General features: G+C 32.6%; 1 protein-coding gene and 1 long non-coding RNA gene across 5 annotated transcripts in view; one reads left to right on the forward strand and one right to left on the reverse strand.

Annotated features, from left to right (window-relative positions):
- Positions 1 to 23,277, reverse strand: part of sbb (scribbler) — a 264,527-nt gene that overhangs the window by 81,188 nt on the left and 160,062 nt on the right. The gene's annotated exons all lie outside the window — the stretch shown is intronic.
- On the forward strand, positions 5,922 to 12,264 carry LOC148230574 (uncharacterized). The gene is made up of 2 exons (XR_015811121.1): positions 5,922 to 8,493; positions 8,852 to 12,264. It is a non-coding gene; the product is annotated as an uncharacterized LOC148230574 (long non-coding RNA).

Consider the following 23,277-nt stretch of genomic DNA (forward strand, 5'->3'; position numbering starts at 1 on the left):
AATAAATACTTCTAAGCCATGAATATTACGTAAATATTTAACTTACATGAATGACAAAATAACTCACTGAATGATTTATGTTAGCGAGCACAGTTGTATCATATTCTTTTTTAAATAAATATAATATGTTATTTCAGTAACTAAAAATATTTTATATTGTATTTTTTTAATATACAATTACATTTAAAACGTTATCGTAATAATTTAAATATATTATATACACAATACGAATTATAAAAATACAATAAATAAACCAAACATTAATATATTTTAAAATGTAATGTTTACAGTTAGATTATTTATATCGGAAAAATTAAAGTCCGATGTGACATGTGATAAATATGCAACTTTAAAATTTAAACTTTTTAATAATAAGTTATTATATTATAAAAAAGTATTACACGTGTCCCTTAAAAAGATAAGTTTATTATAGGAAATATCAAATATATATTAATTTATTAAATTAATAAATTGTAAGTATCGTTCAGTTTGTTACATGGTTGAATTTTGTAATAATTTTATTATTGTTTTGGGATAAAACGATCAGTAATGTTGTGCACTTAAAACTTAATTGTGTCGTAAATGCTGAGGTTAAACGCATATTAAAGTCTAGTTAAGCTTAACTTGTAAGTTTGTACACTAAATGTTGCAATCAACATTTATATATTATCAAGGAAATAAATTTCATTTCTTGGAAATGCACAAACGAGTGATCAGTTAATTATTAATTATCAGAAAAGTAAGCTTTTAATGTGCTTTTTATTTTAGATCATTTAAATCGCAACTAATAAATTATAATGGTATAAAATATTTTAAGATGGACAAAGCTAACTATTGTTAAATTAAATTACGATTTATCAAAGTAATTTTATTACATAAATAAAAAATATCCAAGCAATAGAAAAATATTTGTGTTTATTGAGAGCGTAAAATGAAGAACTTAGTCCGTATAGTGGGGTCTTTAGCATTATTTCAAGCAGACAGTGAGTGGCTCTGGTAGTATATCTTCGAAGCCGCAGCGGTGCGATCTCGTAGAAGCAGCAGGAAGAGCACCACATTAAGTGGAATATCATGGTTTTATTCACTATTATTATATAACACAGTAAACTATACTTACATACACATTATCAGTATAATTTAAATTTAATTAATTTTATGAAAAATTATTTGAGTAATAATACAAAATAATTCCCATGAATTTAAGCTCTAACAAACCATTAAAAATCTTTTGAGCTTTGATGTGTGTTTTGTTTATTTGAATATAATTCAAAATAAAAATAAAAAAACGCGTAGGCACTCGAATGTAAATATTCGTACTTATTAAAGCCGAAATAAAATCACAAAACGACGCCGAAAAATAAAAACAATAGGTTCGACCCCATTGTGCGAGACAAAGGAAAATTCTCTCGCCGTCTCGCTCTGACCCGGTTCGCTTTTCTCCGCTAAAAGTGTGTTTTTTCCATTTACGTCTTTCCTTTTGCGGAGGAAAATTGCGAATTTCTCAAATGGGACTTTTTAATTCAAACACAAAACGCGATACGTTTTAATTTCGAACGCGCCGAATTTCCATAATTAACTTCTTTTTTTATTCTAGCGGACCTCAATTTTCGCTTAGCGTTTAATATAAATTAACGCGAATATAATACTGAGCGGCTTCCCTAATTTCCGCCATTAACACAATGATTTATCGTAGCGTAACGATTAACAATTCGATTTAGAGGCAAAAAATATTTTCGCAAGAAAGGCGATAAATCAAATGTCAAAACTTGTAGTACATAAAAACCCGTCGCGGTATAATGGACTGCAAAAAAATGGTAATCAAAAGCAAAGAGCCATAAATACTGTAACAAACAGTTAACAACCAATCAACAAATAAAAATATTACGTATTGTAATCTGTATTATTTTTTATATGAATATCGAAAGTACTGTAAAATATGCACTAAGTGTATAAACATATTACGAGGTGTGATCAAAAAATACGGTGAATGAATTTTTATAGACGCTACATCCATTTGAAATAATAAGTCCGATAGTCTGATCTGTTGAGATAGTCAGTGTCGATTTTAAATAAGTTGTGACTTGTTAGCCGGCTTCCAGAGCCGGAAGAAGGTCATGTTTTCCGAATCTGTCACGCATCATGAATTTCGAATAACGCGTTTACATTAAGTTTTGTTTAAGGTTCCAAAAAAGTGCCAAAGAAGTTCATGAAATATTAAAATGTATGGCGATAATGTGGTGACTATGAAGACGGTTTACCAGTGGTACAAGCAATTTAAAAGCGGAAATAAGTCGGTTGAAGACGAGTAACGGTCGGGACGTTCTTCGATCTCAAAAACAGACGAAAACGTGCAAAAATGTTTCAAACATGGTTCGTTCAAACAGGCGATTGACTATTCGAGAGCTTACCGAAGTACTGAACATCTCATACATACCATGCAAAGCATATTTGTTCCCAGATTTTGTGTGGGAATTTAAGGATCGTCTCGATGCAGATCCGGACTTCGTGGTCTAAATTATAACTAGAGATGAAAGTTGGGTGTATGGCTATGATCCTGAGAAGAAAATGCAGGGTTCCGAATGAAAAACCAGTGGCTCTCTTTGTCCTATGAAGGCACGTCAGTCTCGAAGATAAACTTAATGATAATTGTTTTATTTGATATTGAGGGCATAGTACGATCAAACCAAGGGAAACCGTCGTAAACTCCAAATATAATAAGGGTGTACTGCAACGTTTGTGAATCGATGTATGGAGAAAAAGACTAGAAAAATGAGCAAATGGGTTCCTCCTTCATCACGACAACGCGCCGTGCCACACCTTGCTTCTGAACCACGAAATTTTGACCGAAAAAAGGTTCATGTCTGTCCACAACCACTTTACTCTCCGGATTTAACACCATGCGACTTCTGGCTCATCCCAAAAATAAAAACCGTGCTAAAAGGAAAACCTTTTGCCACCATTCCCGACATTAATGTCAACGATTTTTAGAAGAAGCTTCCCAGAAATGCTTCCAATCATGGAATCAACGGTGAGATAAGTGCATTGCTAGCCAAGAAGAGTACTTTGAAGTAGATTAATTCAAATTTGATCTAGGCTTATTACTTTGTTCGTAATAAAATTATTCACCGTATTTTTTATCACATCTCGTAGTTTGTATGTGTTAGTATACGAAGAAAACATATTATAATATCAACTAGACTACGTTTGGTTTGCTCTTTAATTAACATCAAAGAAATAAATTAAATTACTTAAAATGTCTTTAACTATATTACTACCATTGAACCTTGGACTGCGAGTAACTTAGTTTACGAGTGTTTCCCAATACGAGCATTTTTTTAAATCAGTTTTGACTTGGTACAGAAGTGACATCTTGCAATACGAGCAGTAAGTATTGCATAACTTTCTCCACAACTGCTTTGAATGCTTCGAAGTGACCGAAAAATCAATTCTTATCTTCAGAGACTTTTGGAAAAATCATTTCTTAACCGTGAATTACCTCAAGATCATCGATAAAGCTTGGGGTGGGGAAACCAACATAACTCTATTTTGTTTGAGAAAACTCCAGCCTAATTTAATTGCGTTGATGGTGAATAAAGACTATATTCAAGAATTGGTGGAGGAACTTTATCAGGAGTTCACCACCGATGAACTAATAGATCTGCATCACGAGCAACTGCACATAGCAGATTTCGTCTAAGAAAGAGAAGAAAAAGGCTTAGAAATAAGATAAGGTGTATTTGTAAAATGTCGGGAATAGTGCAAAATTTCGTGTATAAGCACTACCTGAATAAGCCTGTAGCAGTGCTAACCATGAATCGTTTCAATGACAATGCAATGTCACATTTTCGCCTAATCCTCAAAAACAGTCATCAGATAGACAGACAAGAAAAATATATATTTTATTGAGCTATCAGTGATTGAATAATTAATAAATTCAATTATTTTATAATAAATAATATACGTTTATTTTGTATTAATCATTTTTATATGAATATTTATGAGTTTTGAATAGAATTAATTATTTCGTATATTACTAGTAGTTTGTGTTATAAATTGGCGGGCCACAAAATTTTTCTTGTTATTCCACATATGGTAGATTAAACTCGGAGACTATTCTCAGCTTTAGGTTCAAAGTTTATCGCGGAAAGTTTTGAAGAGGTTAACATCAATTTCTATATTTATTGATAAGCTTATGTATACGACATAAAATAATTGTTATCGTTACGAGCTACTGCGACTCTGGTGCAGATCAATATAAACAGTGTTCTGACGGACCGTATGGTACGGAAAGTTATATGATAATGTCTCTAAAAATGTTAAATAAAAATCATCCTGATCTCAAGTCTAAAAATAAATGCCAGTGCCAAAATCAAGTTTATATTAAAAAATAAATTAAAAGAGATAATAAGAATAATTAGACAGAGACTGACAAAAAAATATTAAAGCTAAATTAAAGCAAAAAACATTACTCTTAAATTTTGAGGTTTATGTCATTTAATATTAAAGTTGACGATCTTTAAACTTTACTCGATTGTTCCTTAGGGCGTAATTATGGCACTTAAAAAGTATTTTATATTAAAACTAATGTAAGCAACTTTTTATGGCATACGAATTGAAACATTTTAATAAGATTTCATAATTCATTGTTACACTAATGGGGAGTCATTTTTTTAGTATAAACATAAAATAAAAATAGGCTATGCTACAAATTCGGTATTATTTAGATTTATATAGTAAACTTATGTTGCATGACAAATAATTCCATAATGAAAATACATACACGACGTGAAACAAATTAAATTACACAATAACTCGAAATTGAATAATAAATTAACCGGAAAACTTATTTCTGCAGGTTGAAAATTTATTTACCAACAAACACAGAGCTAATCATAAACGATCAGATTTTAATTAACAATTAATTAATTGCGCACAGCGCCCATTATACAAATTCGATTTATTTACAACCTAAAAAAATATTTTTCGCTTAAATACGAGCCATAATTTAAAATCATAGGTCACGTTTCAGAGCCGAGGCTAATCTGCATAAAGCCATCGTTCAATAGCATTGGTCAACGCGAAAAATTTTCGAATATATAAATATTTGATGAGTGTAAAATTAACGATCAATTTATAGGATCAAAATGTCATGTGAGGTAATAAAACGCGAACGAAAACGAGGTAATCGATTGCCCCGAGCCGATTACCATATTTTCGACATTAATTTCGCTTTATTGTGTGTTTTCATTGATATTTCATACATGTGAATATTTCTTAATAATTTAATGGTTCCGAAGTATTTTACACGTCGCGTGTATGTTTTATTTTTGAATAAAATGTAATGAAATTCATATGATAATAAATTTTATACACTGATTCTACGAATTGTGTCATTATAGTTAATCAAAGAGTTCTTGATAAATTAAAAAAATAGGATTTGTAATAATTTATTTGACACTTATAAAGTGATTAACAATTTAAATGACTGTTAATGAATTCAACAGAATTTAAATCAACTATTTATTTAGTGCTCAAATAATAAACTAAATGCCAAATAATTAGATTACTAACAATACTACTACTTTAGCTAGAATTAAATTTTAATTTATATTGTTACCTAACTTTAATATTTATTATATTTATAACGGTATTATATAACAAATTTAAAATTATATTAATCACTATATTAAATTTTCTTTAACTTCATGAACATCAAATATACAACGATTTAACTGTAATCATTATATTGCTTTACTTTTTAAGGGCTAATGAATTAATAGTATTCATAACGTATGTAAAAATTAAATGGATTTTAGATAAATATATGTATATTTTCTGGAATAGAAATCAATATTTAAACGACTGTAAAGTTGCATAAATAAATTACAAACATATTTCTTTAATATAAAAATGCGATTTATATTGCGATACTTGGACAATAAGCAATTATAATATAAGCATATATTTCCTTTTTCTCATTTCTCCCAGAAACTTGTGAAATAAAAAAGAAAATTTCTATGTAGGAAGTCTACCACTGGAGGCTTACTTAACATAATTAACATAAAATTGTAGTATGTTTAATTAAGTTAAATTAAAATCTTATCTCTATCTGTAGTTTTGTTACTGGTCAAGATACTGCTTATATTAATTTAAACTATTTGCTAGTATTAACATATTTAAACGCTTAAGTCTTATGTTAAGTTAAAACCAGTCATGAGTCATCATTGATATATTTTTTCATCCTATGCAATTGCTCTATTTATTTATAAATTTATATCGATAATTTGGTGAGAAATTAGCCTCTTTTACCAGTATTTTGATTATTTTTAGTAATATTTTTTCTAATATTATTGACATAACTGGTAAGATACTTATCTCTGGATTCAGTAAAATTATAATTTGAGTACTGAGTTGAAACGGATGCTACTAATCTTATGACTTTCACAAACAATAATTCAAACATAATAAGCACACATTTATTTACGGACTGACGTTATTTTTAATTATTACATGGAAATATTTCGCATGCGACAAAATTGCAGATAATCACCCTTTGATCGATGACCGCACATCAGTGCATCTGCGCTTTTAATTTACAACATTGCAATTTTTTTAATCGAATCAATTTTTCAACGGCAATTATGTCGTTGCGCAGGTGAAATTTATTTCGTATAGCGAAACGAGCCTTTCGTCATTTCGATCACGAACGACAGAATTCGGTTAATTCGAAGGTATGCAACAAAAAGGGAAACGAAAAAGTGGGAGAGGAAAAAATCGCTTCGAACACGAGACCCGAAAGCGCAATTTTCACGGACTACTTTTTTGCTTTTTTCGGGAAAAATTATTTCCGCGCCATAAATGCGGCTTGGAAAAAACATACACATGCATGAGGGCAAGATAGAGAGAGAAAGAAGGGATAAAAAAGTTTTCGCCCTTCGGCCGTGTTTGCTTAGCTGAAAACGTGTACACATAAACGTACCTGTACGTGTATAAACTGGGAGGCAGGGGCGGATCTGGCTGAGGAAAATCCCAGAGTGATAAATTACTCACTTGAAGTTGGAAAGTCTATTGGAGTAGTTTGATATACTTTTTAAACGTACCAAATATGATAATACTAATAAATATATAGCATTCGTCAAACGTCTTCCAGATCTAAAAGCTATGAATGACTCTTTAATCAATTTTAGGTGAAGGCAAAAATGGTGGGTGCTTTTTAGAAATAAAAACACAAATCAGGATGATACAAAAAATATTTGGGAGAGATATAAATAATTATCGCTACATCTTCGAAGATGTGTTGTATTTATTTATTTGTGATGCCATTAAGTAAGAAAAAAATAAAAATACAACATTGGAGAAAAGTGCTTCAAATATCATTAAAAGCCACCTTTCAATCCGCGAGAATCTTCAGATCGAAGATAAATTATGAAAAATATATCCAAAGAATATATATTCTTGAAACACGTTTATAAAATACACAATGAGTCGATCAAAATTATAATTGTTTTTTTTTGCTGCAGATATGAATAAGAGTAAGTTCTTTACAGATGTATTTGTTGAGTGAAGACGATATAGTTGGCGACAATGGAGCTACGCTTGCAACACCGAGGAGGAGCGGCACTACTCAATTGACGACGCTACGGGAGGACATGTTTCGATCTACGATTGCTGCGTGATTAAACTTTTTATAACATTAATCTGTAGCGGCTATCCCGTATCTCATTACCAAACCTATCACCACAATAAGAATAAAATATCCTTACGTCAAATCTCTAAATAGCTCGACTTAAAGAAATATTTGTAAATGAAGACGAGTATTGTCATCGTATAGGGAATAATATATTATATATAACAACCTAAGCGATTATATATGAGTATAAGTTCCTGTTGTGAGCTATACTATTGACGGATCTGAGTCAAGTTCAGGTTTTTTGGATGCTTGCTCGATAATTTTGCTTACCGACCACAAATCGCCAATCCGCCCCTGAGCAGCTAGGTGTAACGATAAAATATAGCGCTTCTTTTGAAGCGGGCAACGTAGTATAATAATAACAAAGCCGACCGGACGAGCTTTGTGCCGTCGAGCGGCGGTTCGCCCTTCGGTACCAGAAGGTCGCCTAGTTAAAGATGAAAGGTCGCATGCGACGTAAACGGCGCAGCTCTTACGACGTTTCGTCAGTGACTATATGTTGTTGGCGAGCTTTAAAGCTACGTGCTTCGTGCGCGGCTTAGTACGGATTATTTTGTTAAGTCCCTCGCACGCGGCGCATATAACGCTCTCAAAGGCTATGCGATAATCAGTTTGGCCGCAAAACTGACATGATTTGACCGGAAGCTAGTTTGATGTTAGTCGGAGGCTGTGTAGCCAAAAACAGGTAATTATTATAAGACTTACGTTTCGATTTTCAGAGTATATTCAATCATATGAAAGACTGGTCAACATACCTGCAATAAAAAATAATAAATTAGTACAGTTAGAATATAAGGTTAAAGGTAAATATTTTGGTTAATCTAAGAATGTATCGGTTTAGATGTATACCTCATTATCATTAAACATTATGTAAGGCTAGCAATATATATACCATAAGTGTAATTCTGATATGAATTTAAAGGGAATCGCAACTTAAAAAATACACACAAAACGCATTATAAAGGTAGGTACTAAAAATAATAATTAAAATTACAGCAATAAGGTATAGATTTAATAACATATCTTGACTTCAAAACCAAGTCAATAAAATATTATTGATTCAACGGATGATGATAGCTGCAGCACGTTTAATTTAATAAATGATAAGATAACGAGCAAAGAAAAATTCTTATATTCCTAAAATCGTTAAGGAATTCACAGCACATACTTTTTGGAAGGTATTGCGATCTGTAAATTTCAGGGCAAGTGTGTGTTTATTCTCAAAATCTCACAGATTCCAAGCGAATTTAAATTCTCAAATTGAAAATAAATAATTTATAAGCGATAATTAAAAAAATAATAGGTACTGACTAACGGTTCACATTAAGCTACATAAGTTTATGGTCAGTTAAATACTATGTAACTGAAATCATCACTGTAGTATATACAATATACTATGGAACATTGTGCTAGTTGAGCTGAACAGCGACGTGCTGACGATCGATTACGTGCTACTGCAACACGTAAAAATAAGAGAGAATTGAAATAAATCTGTAATAACAGGATGAAAAAAATTAATTAAAATGAATAAATAATAAATCCCGGGCGAATCTGGGTATAATATAAAATTAATCTAGAAATAATTCCCATGCTACTTTTATTTTTTTATTATTAAACCGAAGACAACTTAAAAACGTATCGCAGAGCATGATCATAAAATATCTATAGTATACATGTAGCTATAAAAAATATCAATCGAAATAATTAAAGTCGATGCCCGAGAAAGGAAAAAACCCAGATCCGTCACTGTCAAATTAAAAATGCCGCTCGGCGGTGACCGGACCTGCGTTAATGACACACGACCGGTCATTCATGTGTCGATTTATTATTCTTGTCATTCTTGTTGCGACGCCGCAAAATGTCCGACGAAATTCTTCTTATACGGGAGGGTTGCTTTTTGGTTGCATGAAATTTTCGCCCGAGGCTAATCGGTTTCGTCGGAGTTTCTTTATTATTTCTACTTCTTTGCTTTCTGTCGTTTCACGCAAACGGATATACGCCTCCGGGTGTGTGTACAAGTTGCGTTGATAATAAATCGTTTGAAATTTATATGCACCCCAAATAATATCCCCTTATATCGCGTTTCATCCGATTACATTTTTTTTTGAATTAATATAATCGGATAAAAAATAATATACAATAATTCACAGCGCCTCAAATATGCGCGGAATTCGTGTAACGTTGTGTAATATAATCAATTATAAAAATGTAAAATATAAACATATATTTTAAAGCGATGAGTCATGTTTAAAATGTGATATTTTATAATCAACAACCAGTTTATCAATAGCAACGAGAAAAAAACTCGTTTATGGATTGTTGTTATTTAACTAAGTGGTTCAAATTCGATAATCGTTTAACATTTTGAACAACCTTAATAACTGCGTGTTTATTGCAATTAAATTTGAATATTCTGTTTCGTAATCGATATAGTTGTACGATTTATGACACCAATGATTATAATATAACTCCAATATTATAAATTAAATTAAAATTTTGATCGTTTGACGGCGATGTAATAATACAAAAGTGTTTAAATATGTAACATTATTGATTACCTAAGTATAAATTTGTTAGCTTAACTTTTGTATAATTAATCACATCTACAAAATAGTTACTATTATAATATATCTTAATATTACTTAGCTAGCCAATTAACTCTTACGACCATCAATTCTTAAACTTATTAATTACTTATAGATTTTTTTCCGAAAAATATTATTAAATTAATTTACTGATATTCATTATTTCGAAAGTATTCAGCAAGCTTTTTTTTGTTAAAATAATAATTGGTTCAAATATATTTAAATGTTTTACTACCGCTGCATAAAAAAGGGTAGGTCCTTGCTAGATGTTAAGAATATGCATGCTTTCTTGAAAGCTTTTATTCGATGTCGGAAGTATTTGAATGGCAAGAAATTGTTTATGATATTCTTAACTATTATAATCTTTGGTACGATACACTAAGGACTAAACCAATAATTAGATAATTAGAATTCGCTCCGTGTGGGAATTGACAGATTGCAAAAATGTATGAAGGATTTACATTTTTTTCACCACAAATTTTCTAACAAAAAAGAACAAGAATGACCGATTGTGCTTATTGAAAAGTTATTTTAAGGATAAAGTGTGATAATGTAACTTCTAATATTTCTGCATATTTACGTAGCGGGGAGATAAAGTGGGAAGCGGCTGCTTAAGTGTAAATTATTCTTGAAAGAAAACGATTTCAAAGCAGAATTGAAAGCATTTGTTTTTCGGAAATATTTAAGAACGATCTAATACGTGCATTATTACATAGTTAACGATGATGAAATATATTGGATTTTTGTATCGAATTAAATTGCATGTAAAAACAAATCGAATATATTACATCTTATCAGTTTGTTTATTGTCTAGATCTGCATAAAATTGCACAAAAGCAACGCAGTATCCGGAGAAAAATGGACACTTTATTCGGTTGTAGTGTCTGGGGAGTACTTGTGCGTCACACAAGCCTTCTCCCCTACTAAAACGACGTGTCACATGGGTGGGACAAAGCGGCGTTTTGTCGCGCCGGAATTCCGCGGCGAAATCGATGCCTCAATCTTCTAAATTGACCGAGCAATAAAAAATAATGGCCGGTCTGACCGGTTGAATATAATATCGGCTGGTGGAAGGGAGCGCTTATTATACCTACACGTACGTATAAAGAACACTGATGATAAAAGCCATCGGTGAATGAAAAGAAAAATGTTGCACCAACAGGTTTCTCGACGCCGTTCACCGGCTCGTAATGAGATGTACGAGTTGAAAGGGAAATAATTGATGTCCCCCAAAGTGCAGGAAATTGTGTTGACGTGTCAATAAGGATTGCGGTTAGGGTGCGAATAACACTTATTATATCTGAAAAATTCGAATATCCATGTAATTTTGTATTATTTTAATGTTGAGGGACAGCTTTTATCATGACACGCTCATGCGTTGCGATCTAATTTTGTCGTTTTATTTTTAAGCTCCACCTCAAAATCATCCCCTTTAATGAAAGCTAGCTTCAAGGTTCCGTTAGGCAATATTTAAAAAGTATAATTTAAAAATTTATTTTTTTAGAGTTTCGAACTTTATGAATAGAAAGGTTTTATAAGTTTTTGTGATAATAGCTTGCTTTTGAGTCAGCGTGGCTATTGTGCAATTCTGGGTGTTCTCCTGATGTTTTATTAGACAAACCATTGTCGTTTCGAGCATTTTAATGCCATTATTTTTTTGAATATTTCCACTTCACCAGGTTTCATAGTATTTTATTAAATGACATGCATTTTTCTGGCCAAATTCAATGGGGTTTAAAATCCACGCCAAAAGCAATACAATCGTGCAAGTGGAAACGCTCGGTTATCTAGAGTTCATAGTGAGACTTTTTATAACAAAATTACGACTCACAATAAGTGAGAATCGAATGAAGCATATCTAAACCGAATTTTGGGCAATAGAAGGGCGCAAAACACAATTATCCCTTCTCAGAAGTCAAAAATCCACGTCAAAAGCAATAAAATCATGCTATCATAAATCAAAAGTAACCACGAGATTGCAAAAGATGCTCATCTTTGGAATATAGTTTATGTGAACATGTTTATTTAATAAAGCATTAAGGTTAACAATTATTATCTAGATTGGTAGCTTTGTAGGATAAAGCCCAACCCCAAGTGCCTTGACATTTTTTATCGTAAAATCAAATGTAAATAAACTAAATCAAATGAAGACCTTTAAGTCTTTTTGTCAACAATGAATTATAAAATCGAATCCAATCAAATCTGAAAAGGGACTTAAAATGTAAACGAACAAATTAAAATTATGTCAACTAAAATATATAATTAACAAGTAATATAATTGTGACAGATTATCCCAATTCCACTCAAGGCAAGAAAAGATTAACTGAACTTTGTCGAAAATTAATTAATAATATAATCTATAATATTTATACTTCACAAAATCAAAATATCATATTTGTCCCCGAGTCTAAGGGTAAAAAACTAAGCATTGCACACTCGCTAATAGTAAGTATTCATAATAATAGACAAAATCACTATACTATTTACATTTTATTAAACCTTTAACCTCTGCTTATTGAACCAAGCATCAAAACTTTAATCGCGACATTACAACCATAATTGCTTCCGACACACGTGTGAAATACATTTATGTATTTTTCCGTAAATCGTAGGAGGCGGTGGGTAGCAGGGTAGGTGGCAACGGTAGAAAAGAGCGTTACACTCATCTCACACACGCCATTACTCTAATTAACCGTGGATATTTTCGCAAACAGCTTTCAGTCGAGGGAGAGAGAGAGAGAGAGGTGGAAAGATGGGACCGTAAATAAATGTTAACGCTCCCCTAATGCTGCGACTCACCCCCACTGGGAGATCCACCCTTCCTCGTCGCCACCTGCCCCCACATTCTCTCTCTTTCCGACGCCCTAATGTTAAAGAAGCGGTCCCTTTCCGTCGCCCTTTATGTTCCGCAAATTCGAGAGGCTCGCCGTCTGGGGTAGATAGATTTACCCTATTCATTTTCTACGCACTTATTTATCTGGCAAATGATTTCCAAAACATATTTTTTATCGCGTTGCTGCCGCTTTTGTGCTGCGTGATGCGACATACGCCCTTTTGGTGAATGATAAAAATTTCACACAATGGATGATAATAATGAAGCGAGATGTGTGTACATTTTATGTGATACATCTGTCGTCGGTTAAATTGGGTTAGGGAAATGTATATTTAATCGAATAAATATAGACTTTGAAATGAAATGAGTTAATATTAAATATTCTTTTAATAATAAACTACAAACTATAAGATTGATATTTAATCATAAACGTGACTATAATTACTACCAATATGAAAACCGGTAATGATTGTTTTAATAAATCCAAACTAACATTTAGCTAATGATTATCTTATTTTGGTACATATTTTTTATCAAGATAAAAATATACTTTCAAGATCTATGTACATTCGTACGGATGAATATCGTCATCTCGTACATTAAGATATTGATAAATCTCTAAAAATGAGCCACTTTGCACATAGAATTTAATATATTATATGTATCACAGTATTTCAAAAAAAATGTTTTTTGTTTTCTAAATCAATACACATTTCTATAAAACTCATTTTTCTTATTAGTATGCGGGAGGTAGATAAATGGAGCAAAATTAAAAACGTATTTTGCATTCTCCCTATTATGAATATTATTTATATATTTTTATTAAATCTTGTTTTAATCTGACAGGCGTAAGCCCACTATGTTACAATGGGGTAAATCTGTACCAACTGGAGTGAGTCTGGGAATTTTATAAACAAAAAATTGAGTAAGAATTGCCGGGGCTCGAACCCGAAACCTCAGAGTTACTAGTCGGGATGTTATGGACTACGCTATTTCGTCCTTAATTCCATATAGGAAAAAAATAAACACTACGATTATACTAAATTCATTTTGTGATTCTAAGAATTATTAATACCAAAAATACCAGTATTGTATTGAAAAATTTTAAGCAACGGAAAAATTTACAAATAAGATTCCGTTTTTTACGTTTATATATTATATATGCAAGCAGATAGTATTACCAAAAAGTTGTAGATGGATACCTCGATTTATGTTACAGATACGTTTCAATAAAATTCGCTTAAATCGAGACATAAAACACATAAAAATGGAATATAGGTTACAAAAAATAAAAATCCGCATAAATGAAAACTCCACACAAAATTGGAAGATAAGTTACAAAAAAAATCGCGTAAAGCGAACACATGCAATTATATATGTATGTATGTATATTCTCGTACATAAATACAAAAAATGGCAGTGTGCTAAAAATATTATCTATCATTACTTTGCAACAACAATATGTAGATAACTTAAAATGGGATAACGATTTTAATATTTCTTTTTATCACTGCTGTATTCTAATCTAACCTGTTGTTTCCTTAGAATTGGTTAAAAATCATTATTATCAGAGTCATACTTAGCAGCAGTTTTTTTCTGAATATATCCTTATTAAATAATACCAAATTTGTGTTTAATTTTTTTCAAATTCCTATAAATTTTTTGATAGTGCCCGCAAATGATTTTAAATATGCTTTAAATTCACCAGATTTTTCTAGACTTAAACTTAAAAGTGTGAAATAAAAAAAATTCGCTACGCATCTTTGAACCCTTTTGAAGCAAATAGTAGTAAGTTATAAAGATAGACAATTTTAATTGGCTTGTAAAAAAAACAGTTTTTTAATAAAACATTCAAAAGTTTCGCCACTGACTCTAATATGCATAGCTCTCAAAAGTCATGCTCTTTAACTTTCTAATATAAATCTTGTTGCCTGACAGCATTACTGATACACTGTTTCTTTTTATAATTATATAAACGATCTTCTTCACTAATGCTATTTATAATATTGTCTTTGTAGTTTTATTTCAATGCGAAAGTCTATTTATATATTCAATGGTTTATTAATGGTATTTTTCTCGGTAGTCATTCAACTTTTTTTATTGATTGTAAGTATAGAGAATAGAACAAATCATACCAAGAATTAAAATAACCGACAAATCTAATCAAAATAATCGGAAAGCATTGAACCAGTGAAGCGACTAACGGTACAGGATGGAGAACAATGGAAAAGTCGTGTTCACTATAGAACCGAATATACCTTAATTGATTGATAGATGCAAATAAATAGAAAACATTCATGTATACCTTTTGAAACGTCAATTTAAATATAGATACATTGTTATAAAGCATTATCGCTCAGTGAGCGGAAACAGCAAAATTCGGTTAATAAATTATCTCGCCGCGAGATGTCAGAGTTCAAATCTTGACAAGACCATTAAAACGAAACGTCGTTTCGATTATGACTCTGTAATGAATTCATTTTTAACTGTCATTTTTTTCTCTCGCCGTTTCTCCCGCAAACCATTAACCCCTGACTTCCGACGATTAAAATTAATTTTCATTGGATCATTACGCAAGATCCTTTTCTATGGAGCACTTTGCGCAATTTGCCTTTATGGAAAACGGTCCAGAGGGTGGCGGTGATAGTTTTGATTGCAAAGACACGAGAGAGACGGGATATGGTTGTGAATGAATATTTTATTAGAATTTATCGCGGCCTATACCGCCCCTTTCTGGTCCTTCTGCTCCGAGTGGGGAGAAGGCAACAACCCTGCTCGGCCACAGGTCGTTTGAGCGTTCATAGCTTCGTATGATTAATGGTTCTTGTGTACCGAATAAGATTAGAGGCCGCATTCGGATCGACTTAATTATTTAACGGAAAGCCGCCCCCGGAATTGTACTATCCTCTGGGTCATTATCGTGTGTGGGGGACAAAGTGGCAATTTCCAGGAGAGCCCCCTTTCTGGCGACTTCATAAGTGGTGATTCTTCTCGTTTTGGGTGCGATCAGGTGAATTGCGACGGCTTAAATTTATGATGGGGTTTTAGAACGTTGGTACTTGATCCGCCCTCGTACACTCGAGAACAATGACGATTTATTAATGGGGTTCGAATTTGGTGTAAGCATGAATTTATTTTATGATACGACAATGCATTATAACCTCATATCGATGAATTATTATTATGACAGGTAGTGCCAAGAAAGCTAGCTTCTAACTTTAGATTAAAATATTGTCTATAAAAAATTTTCGAGCAAGCTTATTTATTCCTTATCTGTGAATTTTTGTATATGAAAATGTTTCATAATACCCAAATAATTATTATTATTTTAAGATAAGACATAATAGCGAACATGTAGTTATGCTTTTTATGTTTTTGTGATTAGAGACAGAGTGGAGTGACTTTTCAGTTACACGTCAGAAGAGCTGATTGATACACAGTTTATATAGAGATTTCAACCACCTGCACAATTTATTATAATTTATAAGTAACTATCATTTTGAACAAACGAAAACAATGTCTCGAAAGTTAGGCTACACAACGTATTTTTTATTATAATAGAAGAGAGATCCGTTCTAAGACGTTAATTACTCATAAGTACCGCTAAAACTAATCTTTGTATGGGAAGGATGCGCGATAAACAATGCGTTTTACCCTGCGAGAGTAACACAAGCAAGCCAAAAAGCTCGGCCCCTTTGAGGTCTACCTCTTAGTTAACAATCGCCGGAGTGGCCATCTGGACCGTTTCACGTTTCGTGGGTGTGCCCAAGAAGCGATGCAATTGACCCGCAAACATCCTTATCTGGGATTCGTCAAAGTTGTCTCGAACCAGCATTATGAAAGTGGCACTTGATCACAGGGGGACAAATGGAGAAATATGAGGATAGAGACGGAGACATATCATCGACCAGAATCAACACAAGAACAAATGACGACAGATCACAGCCAACAATAATTTAACTCGACACTCCAAATAAGACTCTTTGACTTCCAAGACCTGCCATTTGATTGTCACTACATCTACATTTCCTTATTATTAATGAAAGCGTATCTTCCAAAGATACCATTTATGGGTGACCTCCGATAATTGTATTGTTTTTAGTGTCCCAAAGCTTATTCAAAAAATGTTTTTATGTTATGGTAATTTATGATAATCTATGGCATTTAAAAGTGTTCAGATTTTAAATACGCCATTTTTTTAAATTCCACAATTTAAAAGACAGTACATTTTCTTTTACTAATGCATTTAGAATAGTGGTAATAATTGAGGTTATTCTACTAAAGCTCTTAAATATCCAAACTTTGATAATTATCGTCAAAAGATAGTTGTAAGTTGCGATTTTTTTAATGAAACCAACAAAATACAATTAGATACATTCCATGTAGTAACGCCACAGACCATAAACTACGCAAATTACAATGCATGCATAGTAAACAAGCTCGGTCAATGAATTTCAAAATCGCTACATTTACCTCTGCTTCACCATTTCGCTTTTGGTGAATATGGAAATCGCGCCGCGTTCAATATGCGAAATATGTATGCATATTTTTGTATGTATGTATACGTAAGTGCTGCGCAAAATAGCGCTTTTTGCGAGAGTAAAATCTCATACATACATTTGAATTGCGAAATTTCAGGGTTTTTGTGAGTGTATCGATGAAAACTGCCATGTTTTTTCATGACTCGTTCGGCGAGCGAACGTTTTATTAGTTTCATAATTTATACACATGACTACGGTGCGGATGATAACAATACTTTTGCAATACGGTTTTCATTGTTTCGGATGTAGTTGAAATAATGAAATTGCTACGGTACAATACATGTCATTGTATGATATAAACAAAGCGCATATTCGAATAATATTATTTGTATATTTTATCCTATTATATATTAGATCAGTAAATATGCGAGTAACAGTTACAGGTAAACCGTAATTAGAGGCACCGAACAATGCAAACTCTCACACGCCAGTAAATCAATTAAGCGGCGAAATAAAAAAAAAAACACCCACCAGAGCCAAAAGGTAATAAACGGCAAAGTTTCCGAGTTAATTATGTAAACAGTTCAATGGATTGCCCTCCAATTTTACATCACTTCTGGCCTCTCAATGGAAACGCCGCCGAGGCGGGTGGGCCCCTGGGGGCGGTGAGGTCCTCATACGCAGAAAAGGGGTCCACCTGCCTCCCTGAGGCCCTCCCCTTTCTAAGAGCGAGGGGTGTTTAAAAGGTTTACGGTCCGACAGAGAACAATAAAATAATAATAAATCCTAATTTATTCAGGTTCGATATAAGTCGGACTGTGTTTATACACCAAATAAGCATTTCACAAAACACCAATACGTTAATCTAATACATATTTAAAGGAATGTTTTGTATAGTCAATTCTTCACGAGTGCATAATTTGACAATAATATTTTTAGCATGTAGCAAAAAATAAATTGCTAATTAATTGATTAAAAAATATTCCGGAAGAAGAGACAATTTTAAGGTCAAACAGCCAATATAATTTAGTATTTAATCATAAATAAATGTTCACAGCATGTTGTCTTCAATATATCAAATTGACTCAGTTAATATGATACATTTAAATCTAGAGCAAACACTGAAAGAAAAATAACCCTTTGGTTACCGATATCCGGTATACAGACTTTTGCCAATTTGGTAAAAATTGCCGGATACGACGAAATCATTGAAGAAAGAATCAGGGGGATTTTTATTGGGCTATATGGCATTATCTTCAGGAGAAAATAAAAATTTTAAAACATACATATATTTGTTTATAATGATATTTAAATAGTAATCCCAGGTTCGGCAAACAAAAGGTTATTGATTCGGCAAACAAAAGGTTAACTGCTTAGGCAAGATAAGGAGTACCTAAGGAACAAATGAAGAGCAGAAAGATCAAGTAAGTAACAGTAGAAGGTTTCAAGGGTTATCATATTGCGGTTTTCATAAAAGAAGAAAGCTGAAATGAGATAGGCAATTAAAAATAATATTCTATATTTGTATTGTTGAAATATTAACCTTTTGGTTATTGTTTTACAACATTCAACCCGGTCACTTAAAAATATAAAAATTTACAACATTCAACCCGGTCATACTTAAAAATATAAAAATTTATGGCAACTACCGATAGGAACAAACATCTGAAATTACACAAGACAACGTTGAGACCTACATTAACTACAAAATTTAGGATGATACAACTCAGCACATGTTAAAATGTCTGCAGGAGAGCTTAAGCAATATTCAGCACTAATTGAACAAAGAGAGAATTAGAAGCAATGACTAAATCAGTGCATATTTATAGTTACACATTTACTTGATAGCCTCAGTATTTTTGTAAAAGTTGAGGATGACCGAACCATGAATATATTCTAAAATTGTCGAATGAGTTCCGCACTAATTTCTGTGTTAATCCACAAACTTTTTAAGCCCTCCTCATCATAGTCTGGCGCCTCAACCACAGTGCCCAACGGTCGCCCCGCACCACAGTTTGTGCGAAATGGCTCCTTTTTTATGAACCGCTCCGCCATTATCGGCCTCGGCGCTTTTTCAACCCCCAAACGCCCACCTACCCCAACCCGACTGCTTTTCATTTTCTCTTTCTCTCTCAGCTGTGTTTCACTCTCTCAACAGTGTACATCTCAAATCTCGGTTTTCTCGGATCACATTGTAAAAACATTCGGATTTATGCGACTCGGCCGCATAAATATGAATTATAATATGTTCAGCAATGAAAAAGGGGTCGACGGTTTGCGACCGCTGACGTAATTTTTTACTGCCCCCCCCCCCCATTTTTATCCTTTCAACTTTATGTCTTTACGTCCGTTATGCGAGTGTGCATATCGCAATTCTGTTTATTTTGCGGCACAAAAAAACGAGGTTGAAATGGCGCGTGAAATTAATTTGGAGCTTTTAACCTTTCGCACTTGGGGGCGCATAATTAACATTAATTTATTTTTATAATTAGGTTGGTATAAAATAATTATGGCTATTTGTCACTTTATGGTACGATTAATATAAGCTAACTTTTAGCTTTTCTTTGAATGTAGAATTACATCAAACCAAGAAAGAAATAAGATAAACATTTGAGACATAAGATCGAGCTAATTGCGCTAGTGATTATTATATATTATCAAACGTGACCAAAAAAATATTGTTGTAGTTTATAAAAACAGACTATTTATTATTATATATTACTATCAATATAAAAAAATTAAAATCATTCAATGAAATATTACTTCACATCGCGTTCAAATATAATAATAATTTTAATAAAATACCTTACTAATGATCATAAATCTTAAATTAATTCATTAAACACAATCACATTAATAAAAATCACACGGATTAACACTGTGTGTAGAGTGGTATGTACGCTATATTATCATTATTCGGTGTTATTATTATTAATTCGACCGTGTACAATATACGGTAAATTCCCTCACGTTAACGTTAATTTTCACGAGCGCATGATTTATTCGGCGCACGTCATACGCTCGGGCCGATGGTAATTAACATTATCAACCTCGGAGAGGATATTAATTCTACATGTGCGCAAACCCTCGCGTTTACCCCTTCAATGCCACCTCCTAACCCTAAACACCCCCGACCGCCCATCGACTGGTGTGACGCAAAAGTGGAAGAGATGCTGAGACACAATCGACAGCAAAAATGTTTCTGGCAAATAACATAATGACGCACTTCGTTGCGGTTTCGCTAATTTATTTTTAACACTGCGGTCGCACTGCGAATGTTTTGATAAAATTAAATTAAAATATTGCAGACATTCGTGCATTGTTTAAAACTTTACAAGATTATTTTACTAGGAAAAGTTAACTAACTGTCATGGCAAACCGATCTTCAAAAATATAAACATAGAGAGCTTATTTGGCTGAGAAACTTGTTGAATTGACACGTAAATTCGGCATTCACTACGCGAATTGCCGAGTTTTGTGGTACATACATGCTCATTCATTCAGCTGGCGATACGCGATTCTATTTCTATTCAAGGAAATATCGAGTCGATTATAAAAAATTAGGTCAATTTAAGGTCAGTGAGCAAACAAATATACATTTTTCCAAGTGTCAAGAAAGTTATAACGGAATAGTAATACCTCACAAATCCGTACACTTGAATTAAATTTCATCAGATATTATTCCGTTATAAATCTCAAGTTCTTTTTCATAAAAACAAAGGTAAAATTTCAATGTCGAAACATTTAGTGGGAGACAAAGCCACTCATTAGCAAAACTTGAGAGATTATATGATTTTATTCCGATATGATTTCAATGAAATGACACATTTATAAAAATATTTTCGGGTTAAATTTGAGACTGTTTTTTAGATTTTCTTTGAGGGATAACCTAAGAATTTATGGTTTGGAATTAGAGACAGCATTTCTGCTTTTTCCAGGAAGAAGGGCGCAATAGTTGGCTAGTCAGTGATAATTTTTTTAATATTTCGTATTCATTAAGGTTCATAGTATTTTATTAAAAGGCCAAATACAAGAGGAGGCAACTAACTGGCAGCCAATATGCGATTTAACGCCGTTAGAGCACTTAAAGCCCAACATCCACCAAGTTATAGCCGAGATACCGCACGAAAAACTCATCGGAAACTACATAATATTTCATTAAATGACATCCATTTTTCTGGCCAAATTCAAGGAAAGGGATGGCAAATGACGTCCCTGATTTTGGACTCTTTTAGAAATGTGCTGCAGCTGCTGTATATTTCACAACACAGCATTTTTTCAAAAAATGATCCTTCTATCGAAAACATTTTATTCCACGTTAAAACAGTCAATTAAAATAGCAAAAATGCGAGTTTGCACTTTGGGTTCGCGTATTTGATCAAAAATATTTCAGTTGATATTTGGAGAGATGGAATTTAGGAACATGTCAATCAGACTAACTTTAAACGAAAGAGAAATAATTGGTGGATTTCGCAAATACGACCAATAGAGGCAATTTTGTACATGAAACTCGCCGGACAACTTTTGGCACTTTTCGATCCTTCAAAATACGTTGATCTATGGTTTCTCAGCTATAGATATTAACACTAAAAATGAATCAAGAAAATTTATTATACGAGATTTGGACAAAAATTTGGAAATCACTATTATCTTTAATTCAAATATATGATGTTTTACAATTATATTTTACATTTAGTCTTTAGATGTATATTTGTATTTGTTCGTTTAACTTTAGATTTGTCATGTCTAAAAAAAATAAAAAATAAAAAAAAAGAAGCTAGTTCCAGCCCCTATTTTGTTTAAAAAAAGCATTGTCTACAAGTATTAACTACCTGACTTGTCTGGGAATCGGTGCCATTTAGATAATTAATTATTAATTATGTGTATTTACAATGAATATATCAAACTGCAGCTTTTGCAGGTATTTATTAATGGCGTATTTTTATAAATAAAAATTCAAGTCTGCTGCGACAAATAGTATGTAACTCAATAATAAATAAATGCTGTCAACCGTATTAAGACACTTTTAAAAATTTTTAAATCTGGCAAAATAAAGTTTCGGTTTCGGTCGCATATTTGTCCGAAACTGTCCAAAACCGAATGTTCTATACATACTACAGGTATTTTTTACAATTATTTCGTATTTGAAACAAAGTTTAAAAAATCTGATTCGGTCATGTAAAATCATGTAAAAAAACATTTTAAAAGACCCATAATGTTGAAAATTGTAACCATAAAATATTTAGTACGGGAAAACGATTTTTGCATGCACTCGGCCATTTGCCAGATTTACGACCGCAATAAAACGCGACTCCCCGCGATCGCAATTTATTTTCGGCTCTACGTCGACGCCCTTTGTTCTCGCGGCTCTTGCGGCCCTAATGGCCCTATCGTCCCCGGGAATCGTGTTCGTGCGGCCGCCGATTAGCGCCCACCGACGCTTCCTGAACACAAAAAAACTCGATATTAAATAATAATATTACAGAGATACGACCGTCGCAGTGCTCTATTCAACCCCCGCGCCTCGTGCCATGTCGCTTGCCCATTGCGATTCAACCCTTTGTTAGGGATCTGATCGTTTTAAAATATAAACGTAAGTTATACATAGTTTTGGCCATTTTGAAACACGAATTATTGGAATTTTGATATATTAAATAAACATAACCACTAAAAACTTCATTAGGCTAT

The sequence above is a fragment of the Plectrocnemia conspersa genome, unplaced genomic scaffold, assembly GCF_051122295.1.
Source record: "Plectrocnemia conspersa isolate PC_06_02 unplaced genomic scaffold, ASM5112229v1 ptg000010l, whole genome shotgun sequence".
In the NCBI taxonomy this organism is placed as follows: Eukaryota; Metazoa; Arthropoda; class Insecta; order Trichoptera; family Polycentropodidae; genus Plectrocnemia; species Plectrocnemia conspersa.